The following is a 27,130-nucleotide window of genomic DNA, read 5'->3' as shown; positions in this document are numbered from 1 at the left end:
AAAGGCAGATTTTGTGCCACTGGAGTATGGTACCTTGGGATAGTGTGCCAATTAGAATGGAAAAATATAATAGGAGAGGAGTCTGAGAATCTGTTGTAACTGCTTTGTCAATTCTGCTTAAACTTTCTCTGGGAAGCATTAAATTGAGTTACAAGACTGCCTGTACAGTGGTGTTCCTCTAATGTGGCTCTTGTATGCAATCTCTCCACTTCATTAATAGCTCCCTACCAATTTTGCTGCCTGTGAGCCATGAGCAGCTGTGTACTGCTGATGTTCAACAATCTCAATGTATGAATACTTTAAACTAATTTGGCACACTTGTGAACAATTTAAATAAGTGCTATTAAATAAACTACCTGAATGCCTCCGTTAAGTTTCACAATACCTTTCTTACTGTGGTGTAATGACATTTGTGGAATACTAGAGCAAGTTTTCTACAGCATGTTGGTTTTTTAGCTTAGTATTTTTCATGTAAAGTATATGCAGCCCAAGATGTTCTCATCAAAAACCTTCTCTGAGGCTGACTTTAAGGTTTACTAAATCAAATAAATAAAAGTTTATGTGTGCAGAATAAAAGTAAACTTAGAAAAAACATCTTTTGGCTTTCTGCTTTAAGATATAGCTCCTCTTGCCAATATTTTCCAGACTCAGGAAATTCTTCTCTGCATTACTCTGATTCCTGATTGACTTCAGGGCTTGGACACCAGACCAATACATACTTGGAGAACTGAGACCCAGCATTGCTTTCTAGAGCTGCCTATTGCTCAACCTCCTACATAGTAAGTCCTTCAGTAAGAACTCTTTCAAAATGTGTTTGTAGTTAAGAATGTCCTTGCAAGATTGGGAATTGCCTATCTGTCCAGCTGGAAGCTTTGCCAGCAGCCAATATCTTAAAGATGTGAAAAGGTCATAAAATATTACTGAAATTTGCTGAAAGGATCTTACTCATCCATTAGGCATGTTAAGGCAAATAATGGATTTAATTTTTCAAGCACACAAATTATATCAAAGTAATGCTAGTCCTGAGAACTGCACTAATTGAAGCAACTAGTTTATATTGGTGCCTTCATAGCCTTGATGATGCAAGATAATTCAAACGTCTTTGGAATGTTTTTTAGGAGAAAAGGGTACATTGCTGGTGGTGGCTGGCAGAAGGTATGTCTCAAAGATTAGAACAACCTCTCATCTCTTCTGTTTATAGCTGATTTGTTATACTTTGTAATATTTACTACTACCATAAAAATTTTTGAATTTGAATTGTACGCTTGCACATTTCATAATTTTTTTTTTCCTTTTTTAAAAATGTGTTTGTTCTGCATATGAAGCAGACTTCTTATTTTCTGACTAACTATACACTAGTGTGACAGCAGCTCTGATTTCTGGGATGTCCCTGCCCAAATTCAGGTCCCTGGGCACGGCCATGGCTGCCTGGCATCAGCTCTGCTGGCTGAACTGGGGGACTCCAGGATCAGGTACTGAAGCTCCAACCACACTTTTGCCATGCTGGCATGGGACAGGCAGGGAAAGGCAGAGGGCTCGCAGAGGGATGCAGCAAATCTGAGAACGGTTTGCTGTTCTGCTGGCTGTGGCAGCATGAAGGGAGCCCCTCCCATGTGTGAGCTCCTCTGCTCCTCCCTGCAGCACTGCACGCTGGAATAATGCAGCTTTCCTCTTGCTGGGGTAGCCCATGAGGATTTGTGCCCGGATTGAAACTTAAAAAAGAAAGAGCATGGCACAGGTTTGCATTCCCAAATCCTCCAACACTGGCAGAGGAAAAAATTAATTCATGTTCTTCCTCTAAATTATTTGCTTGGAATTGGTTTTTCCTCCTTCCTTTTCTCCTTTTCTTTTTGTTTTCCTCTTCCCCACAGAAATAGCAAACAATAATCCTTTTTCCCACAGTATTGCTTTTTGAGCATGGCAAAAATGAGAAGTAACTTCCTGGCTACAGTAAGGTTAAACCCTTTTTACAGAGTTTTTAGGTTGAGAAGTACAGAGTGAGGTAATTTGAGGATTAAATATAGGAAGAGTCTGCCATGAAGTAAACACCATACAAGGTAGCGCTAAAAGTGAAACATGGCCTAGATTTACTGGGGACTAAAATCGATCTGATGTATCTTTGCAATTGGATGCCAGAGGAGGCTGCTTTTTGTGTTCAGCCTATTTCACAGATGGCAGTGTGCTTTTCTTCCATAAAGAAGGACTTATCTGAGCTCATTTGTGCCTTATCTAGAAAAACAAAGTAAAACATTTATGCTACTACAAGAATGTTCTGACAGGAAAACATTAGCTCAAATAAGGTACATTTTTTCAATTTTAAATCCTGGATATTTTGCAAAGTATCAAGTGGAGCTTTCAGAGGCAGCTTGGATAGGAACAGCTAAGCCTCTTGCCATTTTAGCACTTATTTAGATATATTTTACCGGAGTTCAAGCCCTTATTACTTCATATGTGAGTCCATTCTGTCTCAACTAAGAGATAAGTTAAATTGCATTTTATGGCATTGATATTCTAACAGCTTTTTTCTGCTTAAGTCTTCATATAATATCAGTTAATACTGAACCTCAGCTTTCGTTTCTCTTTGGGGGCTGATCATTATGACAATTATTTGAATGAATTTATCTGTGATTAAATAAATTATATTTTGCTTCAAGACTTCATGTTCATAAATTTCTGTGATCACAGTTAAAATGGCCCAAGCCCTGATTTATCTGTCAGGCATTTTATAAGTGAGTTAAATTTTTGGCACCGTATTACATCCCAAATTGCAGTCACTGCCTACACTGACATTACAGCAAGAGTTACAGCAGGTTTTCTGCTTACTGTTTTATTCCATTTAGCAGTAGAGAGACATCAATGTAGACATTTGTCAGAATAATTCAATACTTATAATAAAAATTGAAATAAGCAAGTTCTAAGGGTATTTTCCTGACAGGCAATTCTGCTTTATGAATGAAAACATCATCTGATTTTGATAATAAAATTGGAAATCGTCATGGAAATAATAAAGATTTTCTATAGAAAAATATTAAAAATTATTATTTTCCATTGCTAAGTATTTAATATGTTTGCAGATCAGCTGCGTCCTTGGGGTTCTTATGTATCAGTTTGTAGTTTGGGCAACTTTTCTTCAGTATGTTTTCAAAGAGATTTCTTTTTCTGGAAAGTTACTTGAGGGTGACTGTAACTTTTTAGATCTTACAGGAGCAGATTTAATGGTTTTAGGAGTATTTAAGGAATTTTGAGTGGTTGCTTTGCTCTGCTGAACAAAGCTCTAGTTGGCATTGCCTTCTTGTAAAATGCATACACAACCCAGCACTCGTTTAATTTTTGAAGGCACTTTGATTATAATGAATTATATGGCCTTAATAACTACTTGTTAATATTATTGCTGAATTAGAGGAGAGTTTCAAATGTATGGTTTTTTTTGGTGTCCATCTGTGTTCCTGGACCTGCCTCTTAACTGAGCTTGTGCATCATAAAATCCCAACAAGGACAACTTAAACAATCTGAGAGCAGTGTCCCCACTTATTATGACTAAACTTATTCTTTTCTTTTGTATCTCACTATAAATTGAACTACATTTTCATTTTCTCCTAGAAAAAAGTTCTCTTATTTAGACACTTTACTGTGTAGTCTTATGCACAACCTCCCGAATGCTGTCCCTAGATTATAATGTCATTTAACTTAATCCACAGAGATTCTGTGAAGATTGATAGGCTCTGAGCCTATAAAGCCTGGTTTATTTGATGTCTTAAGCATATACTTAATTATTAATGGTATCCTTGCTGTATTTGAGGAACCAACTGTAATGTTCTGATAAGGATGTTAATAGGTGAGGAATGTGTAGAAAATAGATAAGGATGTAGATACTGTTTTTTTTAAAGAGCATGAGTGAAAGTAGAGCCAAGATATGGGAAAAACACCCAACACTTGATAAACTATCTGTAAATACGTGCTCTAAAGCAGCGTAGTGATGGGTTGCTTTACTTGATTTTCCCACCCGCCTCACATCCATCCCCCAATTATTTTTCTTAAACTGTGACACAATTTCTTATTCTTTGTAATGAATAAATGGAACTTTCTCCTGGTAGGACTACATTAGTTAAATTTTTGTTAGGTGCAAAGTCTGTGCTCATTTCCTTTGCAGAAAAAGTGGAATCTTTCCTGAACTTCACTAAACCAAATGCTTGGAATTGCAGTGAATATGCAATTAAGAAAGAATTGCAATTCTGTAAAAGTCAATGATTTCTGCAGACTTTCTCAAAAATAAAACCCTATTAAATATACCTGTAGTATCTTCTTGAGGAACAGCCGAAAATATTTTTGTAGGCTGACAAATCTGTTTTTAACAAGTTTATCAAAATATCTTTCAGTTCTCATCTCTTTATTTTATATCATTAATTATATACTGTATTCAAAAAAGTGGTCTTTGTCAAAGAATATAATTTTTATTTGTTCTTTTGCTCTTTTAATTTAAGTTGATTTTTAAAATTTATCATAAACATGTAATGAATTGGAAGAAATAGAAATAATTCTGAAATTGGTAAATTCAGAAAGATGGTAGATTAAGATATGCTGTTTCATCTGCATTAAATGTTGAAATTAAATGGTGTTTCATCTAACAAATGCCAAAAAAATATTCTTGTCATTGAATTACCACAATTAATTATTGGTAAAAAAACCCAGTAATTTAAAGTCTCATGCTGTTAGGTATTTTATTTTGTTGGAGTTTTGTGCACCCTAACCTCTCTGTACCATGATGCTGCTTTATGCTCCTACTTCTTCGTGAATAGCTTTAAAGCTGGTTTCCTGGTCTTATTCTGCCATATGTTCAACTGGGTTTTTGGGGCTCTTATTTCTGTGGTTCTTCCTTTCTTTTTCCTATGCTACTTTGTGGAGTAGTCAGAAATCCTTCTCAATATTTACCTTCAAAATGCTTCTTAGGACTTGATCCTTTCATGGTGCCTAGAGATACTGTGTAATGTTATACATGTTAGAATAATCCAACTAACTTGGGAATTTTTAACTGTTATGGGCTCATTGAGAATGTTACAAATCCTTTAATCTTTACAGATTCTTAAGAACTAATTCTATCAGATTCAAAACAAAACAACAACAAGAAAAGCACTGACAATCAAGTTGTTCTGATGATAGGAGTCTGCCTTTTGAGTGGCAAATATACAGCTCCAAGTATGAGCTGTCAGTTGTGTGGGGGGGAGCTGTCAATGCTGCTTTTGTGGCTGCTATGAACAACTTAACTCAGGGACTTTTTATTCCTTCCTTGTATTGATCATGTAAAACATTATTGTCACAAAGTGCTCCTGTGTGCTGAAGAGACAAATATACAGATTTTACCCCATTAAAACTGGCACAATCCTTGCTTAAGAGCCTTTCCTAGGAATGGGAAAGCTGCACACCTGTCTTAGAGTTTCTGAGTGGGAGATTTAAGCTAATTCCTCTGGACCAGTTGTAAGTGCCATATGGGGCTGAAAGAGTTAAGACTTAGGGTTACTTTTAGGCAATTGCAATTAAAAGGGATTAAGTAGTTGTCTGAAGAAGAGCTCTTACTTTTCTTTGCATGTCTATATGATTTTATTCCTTGGTTTTTTAAATAATGACAATATTGAGAACCGAGTCCACTTTCTTTCACCTATGGCTACTAATATGGGTAAGATCAGAGCAAGTGGGCTTAATTGGAAAATACTTCCATGCTGCTTACTGTGCTATAAATGACAGCAGAAGATTCATGTTAGGAATGGTTCTGTGCTGTAGATAAAAGGAGTTACTGATTACTGGATAAGCAGATAACAATGAACACTGGTTCAGACACATAATGCCTAATCTTCTGTCACACTGACAATTTTCAGACCAACTACTGCTTTGCTTAACAAAGTGTACATTTACAGCAGTAGATATTCCAGATGAGGAATGTGATGTTAATATGGGGGAAGCAAAAGGCTATTTTTCTCTTTAGATTATCTTTTTAGCCGATTAAAATAAACTTCTGATCTCTAGTTTGACATTTAAGTTTTTTGAAGTCTGAAAGTATTCACCACCTGATGTACCCATAGAAACACAATCTTTCTTTAATGCTGCCTACTGTGGCAATCATAGTTTAGAGGAATAAGGACAGAGCTTGTTCTCTCCTGTTAACTCTTAAATAATTAACCTTATAATTGTGCTCACTTAAGAATCACAGGAAAATGCCCTAAAATGTAGTGCATTTCAGAACATTGTCTCCATCAGTCATGGCTGTGTCTGTAAAAGCAGATAGACAGCACTGATCATGGGCTTGGTGTGACCTGACCGGGGTTACAGCCACCAGAGACACTGCAGGGAATTAGTAGGAAATAGTCATTTGTACCTAGATATTATCAGCCTCCACAGCCATCCTGTAGCTCCTGTCTGACCTGCAGGGACTCAGCAGCAAGCAGACAGCTTCCATCTAAGCCATCTCTAAGTGAGACAAAAGACTGACAAGGGCTGGCACTGTGCAGATGGAAATTACTTCTATCTACAGGGGGTCTCTGCTATTCCAGTAAAGAATTAATTTCCATGGATTCTCGGAGACTTTTCTTCTCAAACTAGAAATCCATTTCACTGAATGTACTACCAGTCTGTTTTCTCTTGCTTTCAATCTACTTGGTGGATAATCATCAAATAGCCTCCTAAAGTATTGAAAATTTTCCTGAAGCAGGTTCAGATCTTATCGTGTCTCTAATGGTTGCATTTTATTGGAAGCTTTGTGGACAGCCAGATAAGGGAAGCTATAAATGTGAATTTCCATGGTATCACAGAACAAAAAAAATCCCCATAACACAGAAAAATTTGAGTGAACACTTCAACTCTAGTTTAACAACTCCATTTTTTATTATTTTTTTTTTTTTTTAATTTGGACAGGATTTCATATGGCTACTAACTTGTAGGACCTGTGAATTTTAGCATTTTTGGTCTCTAATACTAATTATTTGCTGCTTGTTGCAAAAATATTTTAGCTAAATTTGCTTAAATCACTGCTTGCAGTAGTAGCATTAAATACATAAATAAGCCATATTAAATACAATATATATATTTGTAAAGCATCATAGGGAAGAATAAAAGTCCTACTATCTACAAGGTAAAAAATTACATTAACAATTAAAACTTATCACCTCAGCATGTTTTACTCTAGTACAAACCCATTAAAATATTGAGCCCAATGAGATCACTGCTGGTCTAAATATACTTTGAGTTAATCCTTATTCATTTCAGCCTAACTAGGTATTTTATCTAGTACTTATTTAACTGAAAGTATTTTTTCTTTCTAATATTGTTGAAGTCTTTTTGAAGTATGATCTCATTTTAAGAAGGAAATTTCAAGGCTATTATTAATAGAGAAAGTGAAAGCCAGCTGTCAGGTGTGTTTAGTGGTACAGAGAGAGCTGATCTTCTCTGTGTATGGGGCAAATGTGCCTCAAGTCTGACCAAAATGAGTAAATTATTAAGTCAGCATGCTATCTGCCTGAAATTAGCATAAGGCAATTATTTGTTATTATTATTTTACTTTTCTTACATTGTGTGTTGCTCGGCAATTAAAATGCGTTGCTGAAAGTAGAAGAATCTTGCTGACTCAACAGAAACTTTCCCATGTTTCCCATTTTCCCTGAGAGTGGATCACAACTGAAGTAGTTGTAATAACTTTTGGAGCAAAGAGTTCAGCCAGTTAACTCTCAGTAGAAACCTAAAAATTTTGCACTGATATTCCAGATGTTCTCACTGTTGATTATAATAAAAGTGGACTTGGGCAGAAAAACTTCTGTAAATCCTATGACATGCTTCTAGGTGAATGATAAGTTGCCATGAACACTGTTTGGATCCTATTATATGTAAACCATGAGAAATCTTTAGAAGTTTTGGAAAGGACAGGTCTGTAAATTAGGTTTGAGCAGGATGATTTTCATTCCTTTCAATGCAACTTCCTCCCACTCAGGTGTGACCCTTTCAAGCTTATTGTCCTGTTTTGGAGATTAAAGTCTTTACCTCTGATTTCAGATTAAAGAAAAAAAAACAAACCCAAAGCCAACTAAATGTTTAAATTTCCTTAGAATAAGCTTATAGTGCTGCAACTAAAGTTTTAGCTGCCCAGTGTTCTGATTTGGTGAGGATTTAGCAGACAGCATTGACATCTTTGCTTTGTGCGAATTGCTTTGGGGTTAATCTGTAGTTCATGTCCAACTTTGTTTCACACTCTGCTTCACAGCTTCAGCAAAAACTAGTTTTAGCCATGTGTGATTCAGACCCTTGCCACCTTTATGGGCAATATCATGTTGTAAAAATTAAGGTCTTTAGAAAACCTAGAGCAGAGATAAGTTAACTGAGAGGTTTTTGTTGAAGGTTTGGTATTTTTCTTCTTTAGCTGAGGCGAGATGCAGCTTCGAAGTACAGTCTTAGATTTTGGAGAAGTTGACTTAACATAGATCATCTATTGTTTGAGTTTAAAAATGGGACTGTATAATCACTAAATTGTCTATGGCTGCAAATTTTGTAGTGCTGATGAATAGCCCTGAACTGCAGTGCTTATCCTGGGAAGCATGGGGAGGGAATAAACCATGCAAGCTCTGTGCCACACAATGGTTGAGATTGGAATGGGAAGTAAATTCCTGCAGTATCTTGGATGTGTCCCTGTGGCAAGGACTGTATATGTATCCTTGAACTGCTTTGGAAGCATTATGCATGTCTGGTGAACTCCTTTGTCTGAGCGTGTATTGAAAAAAATAAAGTCTGAAGCTTTGTGGACAGAGGAATTGATTTCTAGGTACTGCTGGTTAGAGAGAGAAATAATATAAGCGTTTATTTTTCCATTTGTATTTGATAATTATAGTCCTGTTGTTACCTCAGGTTACTGCTTATTCTTTCTTAGTTACCTGATAAGAACACTTCAAACTTGGAATTCCCTATGATTTCAGTGTGGATATTAAAATGGAAGTAATTAAACTGCACTTATGAGTGCACTTGACCCTGATGTATTCATAAAACCCTGTAAATGTTAGGTGGAAAGTGGAATATAGGTACTGTGCTAATTTCTGCCAGTTTGTAGAAATCAAATGGCTTAATAAAAATTGTTCTTCATTTTTGCTCCATGGAAAGATTTAATCTAACAGACATGCTGTCAAAGCACCCACTGGAAAAGATAAAATTGGTAAGAATGTTGGAGCTCTTGGAGAGACCAGACCCTTGTCTGTGTGGTTGTCTCACAAGCATTTTCAGGAACTGGGTAGTACTGGCTGCATAACACAGGCTGGTCTATCCCTCTTACCCAGACATCACTATACTTTTAAATACTTTTTCTGACCTGGTATGAAATAAAAGAAGCTGAGTTGCTCTCCCAGTCTAAGCAAAGAGATTGAGTACTTCATGACAGTGACTAATGCAATTTTGCAATCCTAGTTAATTTTTGAGCAAAATGGTAAATAAAAATGTCTTCCAGAATAATGCTGGGTTCATGAAGTACTAGCTTAGGAATTTTGGAGAATAAAGAGGATTCCTCTAGCTTAAAACCTATGCAGTATTTATTGACAACCTGCTCCCTTTAAAATATTTGGAAAATCTTTACTTGATATTTTGCAGAACCTGTGTAATTTTTTTTTTATTTTCAGCATGAAGTGTGAAACCTTCTAATTTATGACTCATAAAACCACTGTGACAATGACACTAAAGTCTGTAGTTTGGAGCTAGGATCAAACTGAAGAAAGGAAGAACAGATGTTAATGCACCAAAAAATTAATTCTCAATGATTCTATTCCCTGAGTTGTTTATGATACAAACAACACACGGTTTAAAGATGAAGCTGAGGGAGATGAAGGATGATAGCAATGACTTGACTGTTGCTTTCAGAGCAATATATAAATGCATGAAAGTGAGGGGGTTGTTTCTTTTGTACTTGAGCACTGCTCCCTGTAGGGATACATGTCAGATGCTGTGGGAATAAAAAGCAGCTGCTTTGGCATGTTGTGTATTGATTGCTCTGTCATGGACAGTGATCTCTGAATTGATCTGATGTTCTGTCACACTTCATGCCCTATCTTTTGCCTTAACACAGCACTAATAACAGTTGTGATAAGTGGAAAAATTACTTGAAATATTTTTAATCTCAGTAAGTAAGAAATAATGTATCATCAAACCAGATGTGTGGTCGCTCAGTGCTGTTAGTGCAAACTCACACAGACAGTGTGAATACACTGATTTGAGCATTATGGAACTTCTAGGCCACGTGTTTTTACTGTGAGGTATAAAAAAAACACCACACTCGCTCTGTCTCAACTTCTGTGCTTAATTGAACTTGTAGGTTTGTTTCTCAAATTTTCCTTAATGAGAAGTACATTCAATTTCACATTTCCCAACCTCTACTCCATGTAAAAAATTAATTAGAAACATCAAAAAAAATTTAAAAATCAGATTAAAGTATTTTCATTTTAGCCTCTGCAATGATTTCAGGATGTTTTCATTGATTAGTTTGGTTTCTTTTACTGCTTTCAGTTAAAATATGTGCTGGGCATATTGGTTCAGGACTAGATTCCTGTGTGATGTGTTCTGTAGCTCTGTGGAATGTTTGCCTGCCTTCATATCACTGACTACTTAAAATGCTTTTTCTGCTTATAAAAGAAAGAATAGAAATCTTTCTTTTACCAAACATGCTTAGAAGTTCTGGAAAACCATACTTGAAAGACAGAATTAATTTAGAAATGTTATTTTCCAATTGATGGTGAAGCCTAACACTGAACACTGTGTGTGAGCTATGTAGGTATTGGAACACAGACTGCACCACACAAACTGTTGGCAGATGCTGCTTTCATAATATTTGGTGGTGTTCCTTAAGCAAAATGCACTGCCTGCCAATTCTTTGGAGCAGACTGTATGTTTATTGCAAAATGCCTGAGTTATCTCATGGAACAACTAAAATCTGGCTTTCTGTGAAGTAAGGGGAACACAGCTTCAAGAAGTTCTCATATGAAGAGTTAATTTCATGTGATATGGCAAGAGTGCAACTCAGTTGGAAACAGTCTATGTAACACCCGTTCTTTTGGAAGCTCTCCCATCTTTGGGGAGCAAAGGCATGTTTAATTTCATGAAAGAAAATCCCCTTTTCCTTCTCCCATCTCTTGAACTTAAGCAGGCACTTAACATTTTTTTTCCTGCAGAGCTTCTTTTTCAAAGACTGGTTTGTTCAAAAGATGCAAGAGAAAGCTTCTAATGATTACTTCAGGATGTACCTTGTAAATGCAGAATGGATCACTCATTTCCTCTCCTTGGAATGCTGTTCAGTCTCCAGTGTGTTCTGGGTTTATTGCAGGCCATTTTCTTCTCAGATAAAATCGTTCCCGAGGCAGTTAAGAACCATAACTTATATTAGTTGTTATGTTTCTCCCTTTCTTTTGGGAAGAAGGTCGATTTAGAGGCTCAGCAGCTACAAAAATGCTCCCATACTCCAACTTCTTTTATTTCCTAATTTAAAGAAAAACTTGTATGTTTTTGAAAAAAAAAATCTTTTTATCTTCCATTCTTTATGATAACAGGGATTGGGACTCTTTTCCCCTGCACCAGAGCCTCTCTCCTGTCACTTGCAACAGGCTGCTGTCCCCATGAGGGTCTTGGCTGTGTTCACCAGCTCTTGGCTGCTCAGCTGGAGAAGGCACCACATCAGCTGTAGAAGTGGTGGGTAGGATGAAGAGATGTCAAGCTCCAAAGCTGCCAAAGGAAAGTTTGCAGTGTTTGACAAAACAATGGGGATTTTAAGGACAAGTGTTGCAGAACACATATGCTTTTAGTTTCATGAAGTTATTTGGAAAATAATTCTCATTTCCAGACATGGACACTAGGAAGGAACAACACAACAGGTGCATTTGATTTCCAGTTTTGCTCTTCTCTGGAGACTCTTTATCTTTCCTTCTGGATCTTTTTTCCTCTTAGCCATACGCTGCTTGATTCTTTCACTCTGTAAATATACAAATTTTGTGAGAATGCTGCTGTGTTCCTAGTTGGGGCGCATCCTCCTCTTTACTGAGGTTTGACCATGCCAGAATAAGTTCTGAGTCTAGGAACAAATCAAAGAGAAGCCTCCAGAAGGTAAGATGTGGGATGTGGTGACTGGAAAAAGGAGTGTTTTGGGGCTTGTACATTTTGGTAAACAGCAGATTTTTTTCTCTTTATTTGCTTTATTTTTTTTGAACTTTATTGGCAAAAGTTCTTGGTATTTTTAAGGCTATGGCTTCTCTTTGGAGCTGTTGTCTAGTTTGTCAGACAAAACCAAGAAGGATTTGGAGGCAGTGGAAAAAAGAGGAGATAAAATGGGATCAGAATCAGATCACTGTCAGCTTAGCACACTGCATTCAGTACTAATGTACCTTATTCTGGGATGGTGAAATTCTGTCTTTGATTTGATTTCTCAAATCTGTAAAAAGCATTTTATGGGAGCTTGGGAAAAATTATTTAGCACTGCTATACTGTGAAACTGAATTATTCACTTATTTAAAGGTTACTTAGTAATTATAAAAAGATACTAAAAAAATAGTGTAGATAAAAATATATGCCCTGATCCTTTTCACTGCTCTTCCTGAACATGGTTCAAAGAAACTCAGATACAGTCTTTTCAGGGTACTTGCATGCTTGTTTTCTCTAGTGATATCAGGTTAGATTTCTATTGTCAATGGCAAACAACAAATGCTGAGTGATGCAGGGAGTACCAGCTTTGAGAAATATCCAACACTGCTTTCTCAGAACTTGTAAAATCTAACCAAATGTCCACTTTGCAATGGTTTTCTAGTCTTTTAATAATGTCTTATGTTGTTTCAGATATTTATAAAAATTTAAATCTGATTTTTACACTGAACTTAGTTATTTGACAGAAGTTTTGTTTTGCATAATTTTGCAAAATCCACAAAATTTTTCAACACTCAAAATCTAAGTTGATGCTTAAATATCTTTGATTATCTTCTGCAAGGCAAAACATAGTCTGGCACTAGAATTTCTTTGGGTTTTTCTTTAATACTGTTTCTTGAGTCAGGCTATGCCTCCCTTTTGCAGTTAAAAGTCAAAATAGTGAATGGAAGAGAATGAGAGCCAGGCCCTCTAATCCCCAATCTGACAGTTCTGGCTTTAGGCAAGTCATTTAAATTGTGTCTCAGATTTCCATAAAATGTGATAACATGTCTCTTCTCATCAGCATATTGTATGAATCGATTCACACTTCTAAGATTTTGCAGAAATGCTTCATGTTGCTGCATTTCACTCAACCCCCTGCTGCACTCCCCACCCCTTGCTAATTTCTAGTTTTCTACTGGCCAGGAGAGACATGATGAAGAGAATGAAGCAATTCTAATTAATATTCTGAAAGATCCAAGTAAAAATTAATATAAATATAAAGTTGCCAATTAGGGCAATATTGTCACAGGAAAACAAAGAAAAAACAAGTCAGGAAAACTGCCCAGGGTAATTTTTATCTTATGGTCTCTTGTCAGGAATCTGATAAGAAAAGGAGATATGTGTTGGAATTTAGCAGGCATTGTGGAAGGTGTGAGAGCAGCAGGCTCACTATGCCCTGTGCAGTACCAATTGCACAATACTCATGCCATTTTTGAGACAATGGGTGCTGTGTCTCCTACAGGGTAATTTTATCCCTGTTCTGGAATATCTCCTCTGGTATAAGATTTGCACACAACCCTCTCTGTACTACTGAGAGTGCAGCTGTAGTGTGTTGTAGACACAATGGAGGATATCTGCTGGCAAGCTTCAATGGCAGATTTTGAATGATGCCACAGCACTTTCACTGCATTTTTCTTAAATTGAAACTGTCTGGCTCTGTGTTTACCTGTCTGGAACTCAGCACAGATTCTAGATGGGTTGAGAAGGACTCATGAATCATTTAATTAGCTTTTATGAGCCAGATCAATTATGAGCACAGGCTGAACCATCTTATATAGGCAACTATGGCTGCAGATGCAATTGGAACAAAACCCTGTTATCCCTCTAGTGTAGATGGAGCAAATGTCATCAGAACATCCCAAATACTAATCAGGCAAAATAACACTTCTGCAGGGAAATTGTCTATATCAGAAATTCTGATGAAGTCAAAACCTGCTGAGCAGTATATGTGATTTGAATTGAACAGGTGCAAGTTCATCAGTGAAACTTGGAAATGCAGACCAAGACAAAGCCTTAATCTGAATATTAGTGTTCAGAAAATACTCCCTGTGTGTATATTTTAAATGCTAATTTTAATCAGTGTGAGAGACATCTAAACTAGTCATGGAACTGCAGTCCTCTTGAGAGCAATAGGATTTACAGTGTAGCCTGTTGTCTGATGAAACTCCTCAGCAGTCATATGAAGAGATGCTTAAATGAAAAAGTATTGTATTTTAGCAGCTTGTGACTTTGAAAATGTTTCCAGCTGTTTCTCTGAATTTAAGATACTAAAAACTGCAAGTTTCTGAGTATTTGGGCATTTGCTACTAGAGAAATCCCTGTTTGCTTGTGGCACTCTATATTCAGGGCACTAATGCAACTCCTGGTCAGATACAAGTTTAAAAGACCTGGGAGTTGGAATAAGAAAGGAGTGTGAGGAAAGCAATAGAACAGTTATGTGACATTATACCATATGAGAGACAGCAGTGTGCTACAGGAGAACAACAAATGACATTCCTTGCCGTGACATGTGTGAAGAAAGCTTTCCCTTTATGTGCCATCATTTTATCTGCCTGTAACTGTTGTCAGCTGTCCATATGGGTTTGTTCATTGCCTTTGAAAATATTACTCTGATCTGAATGTTATTGCTTTTTTGTTGTTGTTTTTTTTTGTTTTGTCTTTGGTTTTTTGGTGTTTTTGGTTTTTTTTGTATTCTTAAGCAGGCAAATTATAAGAGTGCCCAGAAATAAAATATAAGAAGTGGTACTGTTTATTCTTTTTTCCAATCCATAAAATGTTTCTTAAATTAGCATTGCAAAATAATGTCAGCATCTATAGTTGTACTCAAATTAATACTGACCAAACCCCTGCAGGCCTTGGTAGCAGTGTAACTGCATTATTCTTATGCCATAGAAATGATACAGTTTAGAGCTCAAAAGCTTCCTAGAGATGGTACTGTGTTGTCAGCTCTTTGAGTAATGGATGTATAACGCTCTGTGCTTTTTCAGGTAAGGGCTGTGTGTTTTAAATACCCAACAATCTTCTGGAGGTTTTCTCAGGAAAATTTTAAGATGTTTGTTAGGAGTAGGGACAACTGAAAAACAAACAAACAAAAAAAGGCAAACAAAAAAAAAAGGCAAGAAAAGGTTAATGAATTCAGAAAGGATTGTATGATGGAAAATTAAGACCTGTTTAAAAATTTTTAAAATCCTTTGTGACTGAAGAAACCCTGGAGATAATATAATTCAATTGATTGAGAAAGCATTGTGAAATTGTGCCAACACCTTTGATTAGTTGTGAGATCAGTGTCTCTTCAGAGAGAAATCAGATAAAATTTAAATAGCAATTGTGTCTTTAATGAGAAATTTTGACTAGTTTTTGTTTTCAACTTAGATTTCTTTGTATGTGCAAACACACTACATTAGCAGAAAAAGGCAACAAAAGCAAAAATATTTCCATTGTAAAAATTAAATTTGTCTTTCTCAACTTTGGTTATGTGGAAAATTAAAATTAAATCAAAATTAATAGTAAAGACGTGAAGAGAAAGCAAGCTGGATGATAAATAACATGCAAAGACTCCCACTGGCTCTATTTGGCTCAAATCTGTTCTCTGACAAGGGCCAGCAACAGACATTTGGAGAAGAGGCAGGAGGAGAAAAGCATAGAATAATTTCCAGTCCTTCTAGAGGGAAAATTGGCAGATTCCAGAGATTTGTGGTTCAGGAACTTCCTGCTTTGGAATTAGTCACTGCTTTAGAAGAGAGTAATAACTAGATGCTCTGGAATCTGAGTTTGTAAATTACTGTAAATGGGTTCAGATGGGTTTTGTTAGATCAATTACTGCCTAGTGAAGGCTCAGTGCACAAGCATATGTGTGAATTAACCTTTCCATTTGCAAAATGGCACACTCTTAGAGAAAAACAGGAGAGAGAGAATTTGAATTGCATTTTTGTCCTCGTAACTAACACTCCTTCCAAAATTCCTTGGGACAAAAGTATTCCTTACAGGAATGAGTAATAGTTTACCAGATTAATATGGTCTGTATTTACTGCTTAGAAAGATGTCTGATTGACTTGACTCAATGTAGACTGAAAACAAACTTTAATCAGTCTTGGTATCAGCAAATATTAAATATTTAAATTAAAAACATTTTAAACTCAGTGTGGGAAATTATCCAGAAATAAAGCAATATAGGAGAAGCTTGAACACAATTTAAAACCTAGTAGAAGCCAAGAGGTTTTCTTCACTAAAAAGTATTCCTGAGTCAACATTTTAGTGTCTTTTCAGAACTTACTTTCTGTGCAGAGAGTGCTGGGGAGTTTCAGTGGTGTTGGGAATATTGTGATACTTACCAGATGGTGTTTAGTATAGTTGTCTTATTAGTTAAGCCTTAGTATTGAAAATATTTTTACTTCAAGTAATGCAAGGAAATAGTATAAAAAGTATAACAATTAATAATTCCAAATATGGAATTTGTAGCTATATGTAACAATTCTCTGGAAAAGAGATACTATATGTATATTTGCATGTTGTATGGAAAAATTACATATTGGAGCAGCAATAATTTTATTGATTTTTGTAACAGATATTTTCTGACGATATTTTTCTAGCTTTTAGACTCTGTTTCTTAAAAAGAACTCAAACAGTGTACTCAGTCCTAAGGATAGTTACTAGCACTGTTGAGTCTTTGTTAAGTTTATTTATGTGTTGCAGTTGCCCTATGCCTTGATATTTTGTATGCCAGACTGTTGCTCTGCACTCTTGGATGTACGTGAGAGAGGGGAGTACGTGCTGAGTACATTTCTTAATAATTCCGAATAATTGATGCTCATTTATTAAGCAGGCACTGCTGAAATTGATGCCCAAGGGATGAGGAATGAGCTTCATGGGTGATGGGTGAATGCTTAGTACTGTGAAATGAAAATGTTTAATTCATGTCTATTACTTTTCCATTTACTTACATGAGAACCAGTGTAAAATAGAGCTGAAAAGTTACTCAGTTTGGATTGCCTAAGAACAGATTTATTCCAGGATTAATTACCTCAATTGCCTGCAGTTTTCCCTTCCCAATTTTGTTGACACTGACTGGAGAATACTGTCATTTGGTTGCAGTTATACACAGGAGTTAATCAGCACAAGTGCTCTTAAGATCGGGCACTTTGTCTCAATGCAGGATATATGATTATTCACTTTGATGTGATGTTAATCGTCTTCTCATCTTTGCCCCTTCCAAAAATAGTACATAGGAATAAGCTCTTTAACTTTTCAGCAAGATGTTTGCTGTACTTTTGTTTTCCTTGTCCTGTTCTAGTTTTGGCCTTCCTTCTCAGGTTTTAGGCCATTTCCTACGTACTTTTATTTTTCCCTGCAACAATCGAGCAACTTTGAATAACTTTTGTTACACAGTCAAAAATTTGGTCGTTTAGTGTTTTGGGTTGTGTTCTATGACACAGTTTCTTGTTTGGCCTCAGAGAACAATTTGTTTTATAAGTTTCATTTTTATTACAATTTTTTTTTCCCTAGAAACACAGGGTGATTTGGCTTTATCACTCTGATATTGATTATTCCATGAGCTTTAATGATATACTTAGTAGTACGCTATGTGCTCTAAAATACTGAACAGGTGTCAAGAATACAAAATGAAACTGATTCTTACTAGTTACTTGACTTTTCCATCCCAAATAGGTGTGGAACTTGTAATTTCTTCAAATGCACATATATAATGCTAAAAGTATAGGTCTTTTTCTGAAGTTATGGGCAAATAAAGCCTTCTGCATCATACATATGTCTTCTGTGGCATTAGGACAGTGTTCTGGGTAACTTTAAATTTGTGCTGGCTGATCTCAAAAAGAATTTTTTTTTTACTATGAAAAAGCTGAGTAATGTATTGAGGAAAAAAACTTTGAAAAATGAAGTACAACTGCGCTGGTTCAAATAATATCACCAAGGGTTGTTTTGTTTGGTTACTGCAAGGGTAAATAGCAGTAATTGTTTGTAGGATCTCCAGGTTGTTTGCTGATTGATACTCATAATGGGGTTGCTGATTCCTGTAATTTCTGTACTGAGAAACATTTTATTGATTTTCTTTCAATGTAACCTAACACCTTCCCAGTTACCTTCATGAAATCACACCTGCAGCATAAGAGCTGTGTGCCTCGTTGCCAGCATAGCATGTGTGGAATCAGCAGGTGCTGGACTCATTTCCATTACTCTGGAAAGTTTGGTGTGACTAAGCTGTCATTCTCATCCTGAATGAAACTTGCTCCAGAGTTACTATCACTGCATCATTTTTAATCCTTATGGTTTCAGCACTGCAGCAAGATCATGTGGCAGGTATTTAACAAAGGCTTGGAGCAAGTACAGAGATGCAGGAGGTACCTGGCTCTGTCATAATTCTTTCATGTTGCAACAACTATTGTCAAAATGTTAATAAATTCCTTAGCAATTTGGCATGTTTTAGGTTTTTGACAGGAAAAAAATCAACTTCAGATGTACCAGTGGTAATGTTGCTTTACAAATTACCTCTTTCAAGCATGACTTCATTTTATTCCTGGTTTAGTTTCACCTCATGTAGAAAAATGGATTTAAACTCTGAAAATGCTGCTGTCATTTTCTCACTTCTCAGTCTCATTCAGTTTGATGTTTTCAGGACATGATGTGATTGGAATGGGCCCGCTGAAAGTGGCTTGTTTTGTGTCATCTTAACTCCATTTCAGCCTTCATCTGTGATTCCCCAATCTTTGAAACTGTTCATACCATTTTTATAATACTTCCTTCTTTTATCACTTAACAATGAGGCCCTTGGCATACAAAGAACATTGGTTTCTCTATCTGTATTCATAATGGCTAAAAGTGTGGTTTTTATTTTCTTTTGTAGGAAACTTTGAATACTTAAAGGCAGAGCTTTTAAGCACTTGTTTAACTCATTGTGTTGAAAAGTACTAATATTGGCCCCTGCATTTCTAGTGAGGGAAGAATAAGAGGGGCTGTCCATAAATATCTTAAAAAGTTTTGGGGTAGGAGCTCAGCTTTTAGGCAGACCCTGCCTAAAAGGAGTGGTTTCATCACATACTGAGAACAGTTAAGTCCCATGGTTTTCATGAATCTTTGCCTGTTGCTGTTTGTGCCTACTTTTGGCTGTCTATCTTCAGCATTGCTGCAGGTCTCAAATCTTTAATTACAGCCAATGTTTGTCATCTTAAAGCTGCCTGAAAAGTGTGACAGAGAAATTACTTAGTGATTTTTCTCTTTTCCTGGGAGGTGCAATACTAGCAGGTCTAGTTTATTTAGAGGGACAGAGTTGGTGCAGTTCCCCTTGAAGGGGCTCATGGTGAGTTGTCCTCCCTCTGCAGAGGCAGGCAGTCCTGGGACCTGAGTTTGCAGGGAGAGACTTTTACCAGTTGATTGGAGTCTAGAATTTTTATTGGTTGGAACAGGTTATGTTGACTGCCTCTAAATCAACTGCTGCAACTCATAGCTCTAAACATTAAAAATATTTTCTGTGGACACTGTATTTTGTAAGAATGTTGGGAAATCCATAAGAAAGAACCTCTAGTCAGAGAGGTTTGAAGACAAAATGGGAAGAGATTGAATGTGGAACTTTAACTCTCATGAGACATACAGGAAATGCATCATTAAACCATGAAGAGATGAGCTGTGCAAAGATGAAAGCCATAAAAACACTCTGTGGCAAGAAAAAAACCTGAAAAATAATAGGTGCATGGTCTGACTGTCAGAGGTGCTCAGCATTTCCATCAGTCACTGTCAGAAAGCTCTGCAGCTCCTTGGCATATCCAAAGCTATCACAGGCAGTAAAAGATGGATACAATTTTGGTCCTAATTTTTAAAAAATCAAACATGAAAAATAGTAATAAGTCAGGTGTCTTTCTGTCTGCTGCATGTGAAATATCTGGTATGTTGCTACATGAAGCCTGCAAAATGTCCTTCCAGTGCTTGCAGATTTGATAAAACAATTTATTCCATTGACAAGTCTATCACATACAACACCACTTCATTGTTTGGGAATGAGCATCATTAGACTTCTCACAAAGACAGGAGAAGCAAAATTAGAGTCTTTAGAAACAAGTTAAAGCAAACTAAATGAAAGCACTTTCCTCAATTTATATGGCCGAAGGAGAAAAGGTAGGGTCAGCAAACAGGATAGGCATATTGGTAGGTTTTTTTCTACTTGTACAAAAGTTGTATTTTCATTGAAATAAATTTGAGAAGTGCAGTGAAAGTAAAATATTTTATATCATTGCAGAATAAAAAAGCTATTAAGATATATATGTTCAAGGAAGATGTTAATTTTACCGCTAGTACCTCAAGTCTGGTTATCCCGTTTTCTCCCATTTCTGGGAACAGTATAAAAAAATACATTCTTTGATGTGAATGGAAAATGAGTTAAGAAGAAGAATTAATGTAAGTTGTAGTTCATATAACTGCTGTAGACTATTAAGTAGAAAACACTTTTGTATCAGCAAATAACCATACTTATGCATGGAATTTTGTCACTCATTTCAGCTGTTTAAGTCAAAATACTATTTAGACCTTTCTTCTGTGAGAAATTTAATGTCTTTCTGCAATATATAGAATGTCTTCGGAGACATTGAACTGAGCTCAGAGTGACTAAGATGGTAGTATTCAAATAAATAGAGGAGTCATTCATCAGTAGAATCCATTACCTAAGATCTCATAAAATTGGAGGAAAAGTATCAGGATACTAAGGACTGATCATAGGGGTCAGACTTGAGCAGATATCCCTGTCCAGCTTTCTGCATGAGCAGGGCTCAGGCTCTGGGAATCTCTTACCTTGTTCCTGCAGGTGATCAGAGCTCTCCAACAAGGGAGAGAATGGGGAAGCACCTTCATGTCTGCATGCACTGATCTGCTGCTGTGCAGGCTCTGTAAGGCACACACTGAAATCTTTGCATTACAGAGAAAGGGCTTATAGGAAGACAAGGGGAGCACGCTGAACTTGAAAACAGGCGTTGTGAAGCATTTATTTTTTCAGTCAGCTTGAGCTGATAATGGAAACGCTCATGTAATATTAATCAGGATATTAGCTTCTGCTATTAGACTTAAAATGCACATTTGAGAAATGAGTTTATTTTCTTAAATGTAACTATCATTGATGAAGAACTAAAGGTCTTTTTAAAATAGAAGGAAAAAATAATTAAATCCATTACTTGTGGAAACAAATATTTTTCCACTGCCTTTCCCTGTTAGATTTTTAATTTCTACAGTAACTTCATAGGAAAATTTGGCTTTTAAAGATGTGGCAAATCAGAATGGGATTTTTTACTTGTTCTATTGCTGATAGTTGTTGTTCCAGTACAGCAATTGCAGCAAATACTGATTTTAATCAATGTAGACATATGAAAAAAAAAAAAAAAAAAAAATAGAGGAAATGAATAGGATTGCCCATGTTTTAATTATCATGTCTGCAGGTCCAGATTTGCACTTAAAATTTTATTTGAATGGAATTGTTTTCAATTGCCCTAATGTATTCAGCTATTTTTCTGTGGTCATAAGTTTACCAATGTGATGTTTTGTAATGGTATGTTGTACTTGTCTACCAAAATTAGGATTAGAAAGGCTGAGTAGTTCCCTTCTATTCAAATCAGTTTGATTTGACAGCTCCATAATCTGTCTGTTTGCAAACAGTTGTAGCTTTACCTTAATGAAGTTAAACTTTCTAATTTTTATAACTGGAGCAGGCAGTGCATATTAAATCTTTGGAAAGCAACATTAAACAAAATGAGTTGGATTATAACTGAATCTATTTTCAAGTCTCTTTTATCCAGCTGAAATCTTCTTTTTAGCTGATGTTGTAGCACTATCTCAGGTACAGAAAAATACCTAGCCTGTCAGAAATTCTGTTATGAGACTATTTAGACCTAACTTTTTCAATTTTCCCAAATTTTATACTATTTACTAATATACTTTCCATATTTCTTATAGTATTTGAAGGACTCTTTTCAGCAAAAATTATTTTCATGTGTATGTATACTCTGTACAATCAATTGGTAGCAACTGATTGTCCATGAAAAAGAAATGCAGTCAATAATTGCAGGATGTTTGAATTTAAGTTGATTTAGACTTAACCACCTGCATTTTTCCAGCTATCCTGCCTTCCTTTGAAAGGGAGCTAAGCCATGTGCTTAAAGTCAACTTGCATTTCTTGGAAATACTTAACACTGTAAATCTCAGCATGTAAATCCTTTGCTATTTTGAGAATACATTGGCTGCTGGTGTCTCTCTGGAGCAGAGTACTACTGCATACAATTATCCTAGTATTTAACCTGCTGCATACTTATTTTTTAGCTAAACCTACTTCCCCTGTGAGCACATGCACTCTACCAACAGCAGTTTAGTGGGAGAACATGCCTTGCTCCAATTTTAACAGGCAATCCCCTGTAGAAGACTGCTAACCTAGATCTGCCAGCTTGGACTCTTCATCTCCTTCCTCCAGGCAAAAGAACCCAGTTTAAAGTTAACCTAGTTTTAAGTTGTAAACAGCAGGTCCTTGCTCCCATTTCATCTTGACTGAAATAAAAGAGCACTTTTAGGATACTATTAGTGATGCTTGTACATGGAGATATTTCCCTTTGAACTTTAGAAATTACTTGCTTCAGTGGGAGCAAACACCACCTGTTTTAAGTCCTTCAGTAAATGTCTTGCAGAAAAAGGGAACTTAGATAAGGCTGTGACTAACATAATCTCATGTCAGTCATGTTTTAGCTACTCCCTACTGACACCAATGGGGAGTTCTTTGCAAATGGTAATGTCATAATCTTGCTTTAAAACAAACACACAGGCCCTGAGTCCAAACACACATTAAATGTTAATATGCTGATAAAAAGGAGCCTGTGGTTATCTTGCTAAGAGCTATTCATAGGCAAATAAGATGTGTTAAAAGCATAACTGTTTTATTGCACTCAGATGACTAGAACAGCTCCTAATAGTGTTTCTGCAGAGATAAAATACAAAGCAGAATTATTATACCTAATGTGCCCATAAATCTGGATGACAAAAATTGTCCCCAACAGCAGGTATAATGAAAAAACATCCAGAAGAATGTAAAGACTATTTATTACTTCAGTGGACTAAGTATAGATTTTTATGCGGTTGTTTCCATTTGTTTTATATTGGTGAAGACAGTGTAAGGGGACTCAGGAGAGCAGTATAAATGATGTGGGAAGATGAAGTGGAGAAGAAACATAGCTTTGTCTATAGGGAAGTTTGGAAAAGTACCATTGATTACAAAATTATATTGAACAGCTTTTGAAAAGATTGGACAAGTTTGAAAGAAGATTTGAGTTGCTGGTGGAGATTTTTACATCTTTAACTTACAATTTTTGTCACAAGCATATCTGTCATTTGTTCCATTGACAAGAGTAAATTATTTGAAAGCAGAAGATTCATAGCCATGAACAAAAAATAATTACACACTTTATAACTTGTGTGCATCAGTATTGACTGAGTTGGCTTTCCTGTAGCCAATTAGATGATGGTAAAATTAGATGATGAAGTGGATGAGTTTTGATGGTATGTAGCACTGTGATTCAGCTAATTACCAGTGTTGTTCTAGTGCACAATAAATGTGCAGTTCTCTCCCTCAAATACTGTACCAGGGAGTAGTTAGTTGGTTTTATTGCTAGGGTCAGGTTTTGTGATGGAGAGCTGATTTGTGCAGTACTCTGACTTTTCCATTGAATTTTACTGCCCAAAACCCAGGGCTGTGACTTTCACAGAAGACATAAGAGGTGGGTGAGAAAAAATCCATAGAAATCCCTCCACAGAACCATGCAGCATTATCTATTCAAATGCTGCTTGTATGGGAGTTTTATTCATATTGTATCACTAGGAGTAAGGCTCTTTGGATAGAGAACTGTGTACTTACAGCATGCATGAATTTAAATCAGTTTTCCTTTATAGCAAATGCCTGTAGTATCATGGGTATGAAGTTTAAAACATGGGAAAGCATAAGACTTGTAATGGCAAAACAGACACACCAGCCATTCTTGTTTCTTATACAAAGAAAGCAAAAATACTGTTGTCACTAGGTAATTCCAATCTGGGGTAACTGCAAGCAGGTGCTAATTTAAATGACACTAATATAATCACAAGACCAAATAAAATTGGATTCTGACATTGTAATTGAAGTAGATAAGGCACTGAGAGCTTTATGTAGTGTAAAAGAATTATTATATGAGGCACAGGAGGGGATCTTTGTCTTACTGTAAAGAACCATAATACAAGAATTTTTTTGTCATGTGACTAAAAATCTGAGTTGGGAGATTTGACCTCTCAGTGAACAGAAATGCTGCAGGAATGTGACAACCTTGCAGAATAACAATCATAATGATAGGGATCTCAATGTCTGCTTGTATCAAGAGCTTTAAGTGGTTAATATTTGTTTCTTTGTTATTAAAAAACCAGTGAAGAAAGCTGCTGAAAAGCATTGCTACCTTTTTACTAGGCTTTTGTTGCAAGTATAAATTTCGGTAAAAAGATTTGAAGGCCGGTGTTGCAATATCAAATCTGACATTCCTCCTAAACAAAGACCACCTTTCTCTTCTGTGCCCCTGTAAATGCTGCAATAACATAAGGAAAGTAGCTTTGAGTCACTTTGCTGTGAAGCTCAGTATTTATGTTTTCAGAAATCATGCTATTTTGATTGCAAAAAAATACCAGAATTTTTGCTTAGGTTTTGGATAGGTGCCATCCATGCTGCTTGTCAGTACTGGCAAAACTACTCAGGAAGAGCTGGGGCTGGTGAAGTGCTTTTAAAGCACTTTAAATCAAAAGCTCAATTTTGCAGTATTTCAGAAGCTCTGATTTAAATATATATACATTTGCCTCTACCCAAATATATTACAAGTTACAAATGAAAGCAAATAGTTGCTATTACTCCAATTGTCGCCAACCAACTAAAGTGTTATTTCAATTTTCATTGAGACAACTTGGATTGAAATGAAATCAAGGTCATGCCATATGCTGTTAATGTTTTCAAACAGCGTCGATTTTGACTTCTTTTTTGAATCTATTGGAAGATTTTTTGTTTCATTATTTAAAACTGACTTTACAGTTTTGTTAATAGATTTCATCTTCACGTTCTGCCAATATTTATTTGTTAATCTATGCAGAGATACTGAAGTTATGACTTACGTGTATCAAGATGACAAAAATTCATTAGCCTTTATTATAGCCAAAGCTGAACCTCTGAAGTGATAATTCAAACTGTCATTTAAAATGTTAGCAAAATTGAGATGATGCCTGAGGAGAATCCCACTGTAGTCTGCTTTTTTGTTCACTGCTAGTAATTTACAGGCTCCTGAGACTCCCTCTCTCTGTGTTTATCTTTATGTATGATTTACAGCCATACGCTACTCTCCAATGTCAAATTTTAAGGTGAGGAGACTGAAAGAGGTAATTTTTATGCAATTCATTGATATCTTCCTCCTGTGTTTCTGGCCTTTTTTTGCACCAAGTTCTTTTAAATTTTTTCTTCTCTGTTCTTTTCCTGCTGTGCATGTGAGAGTACCATATTTATGGTGACGAATGTACATGATCCAACACCTGTTTTGAAGTAATACAAATGCTGAAAAAAGTCTCTTAATTTATTAATAGGAATTTCAATCAAAAGATAATATATTTGGTTAAGTATGCTCTAAAAAAACTGGAATATAATTTTATGTTTCTATTTCTATACAAATATTTAAATTATATATGTTTTCTTATGTATTGATGTTGTTTGTGCTATGATTTAAATAATGTAAAGTTGTTGTCTAGCCAACACTTTCTCTAACTGTGGTCATGAGAATTCTCCCTAAAATGAGGTAATAACAGTAATTTGAGGCAACATTTATTAAAAAATGAAAATAATTTTAAAATTATGTTATTTTAAAAAAACCAAATCATGAGAATTACATGCCCATCTATCATAACTCTTCTATTCCATAACTCTTCTGCTGTAATACAGGTACGATACCCTGCCACTGGCCCTATTTTGAAAGGAAACATTGAACACCTGCTTGAAAGAAGGTGTGTCAAGAAAAAAACGCCACCAACCAAAAAACCCCAAACAATTTCCCTTACCCCCATCCCCATTACATGGAGCCACTCTGTGCTTTGAAGAAGCTTGGTTTCCATGTTGTAACATGGAACTGATGCCATCAGTTTGCATTGAGGGTTTCTTAATGAATTTGGATTTCTTAAATTGCAGTGGCTGGGGGAGTGATTCGTGCCAGTTTAGAAATGGTTGTTGAATGCCATTTTCCAGTTACTGTTCTCACCATTTACAAAATCCCACTGAGATTAATTAGTGCGAGGGATAAGGAAGGGCAGAGAAGATTTACAAAGCTTCCAGCGCTGCCTTCAGTATTGATGGCTAAAGTATTGTGTTCCCCACAAGGGGAATTGATGTAATTTGTCTGAACACTCAGTGTTTGTAACATTTCTGGGTTGTTTTCTGCAGGAGCTGGGCTCTTGCTTGAACAGACAGTAAATACCTGATGCAAGTGTCAGTGTGAGTTTGTCAGCCTGGCATTTTTAATATAACTGTAAGTAATCCAGCACCCTACAGGATCATTCCTCTTTGGTTCTTTACCTAAGACTCCCCAGTTACAGTTCTCCTTCAGGTACTGTGGTCTTTAGGAGCAAAAAAACAAAAACCTCTCCTTTCAAAGACCAGTGCAGGCAGATGATTAATCCTGGAAGGTACCTTGCACAATTTGAAACTACAACACAATACAAATAGAATACCTAATTATTCTGATATGACAAACTCTGTATATGTTATTCCAGCAGATGGGTTCTTATCCTTTATTTTAATATGTAATTACTGGTGCAGGTTAAAGGCTCTGGCATATTGGCAGTGGAGAGGAGGGGTTTTTTAACAGATAAGTCGATTTTTCAACACTGAGCTTCAAGACTATTGGAGCTCTAGGTCTGTGCCCTGGAGGCT

General features: G+C 36.1%; 1 protein-coding gene across 1 annotated transcript in view; it reads left to right on the top strand.

The window, feature by feature from the left end:
* Window positions 1-12,034: 12,034 nt before the first annotated feature.
* TFPI (tissue factor pathway inhibitor) overlaps window positions 12,035-27,130 on the top strand; it is a 148,827-nt gene continuing 133,731 nt past the window's right edge. The window contains exon 1 of the mRNA XM_056496178.1: window positions 12,035-12,105. The gene's annotated coding sequence lies outside the window, so the exon portion shown is untranslated. The remainder of the gene's footprint in view (window positions 12,106-27,130) is intronic.

The sequence above is a fragment of the Oenanthe melanoleuca genome, chromosome 7 (assembly GCF_029582105.1).
Source record: "Oenanthe melanoleuca isolate GR-GAL-2019-014 chromosome 7, OMel1.0, whole genome shotgun sequence".
NCBI classification, from domain to species: Eukaryota; Metazoa; Chordata; class Aves; order Passeriformes; family Muscicapidae; genus Oenanthe; species Oenanthe melanoleuca.
This window is presented reverse-complemented; position numbering and strand designations above follow the sequence as displayed.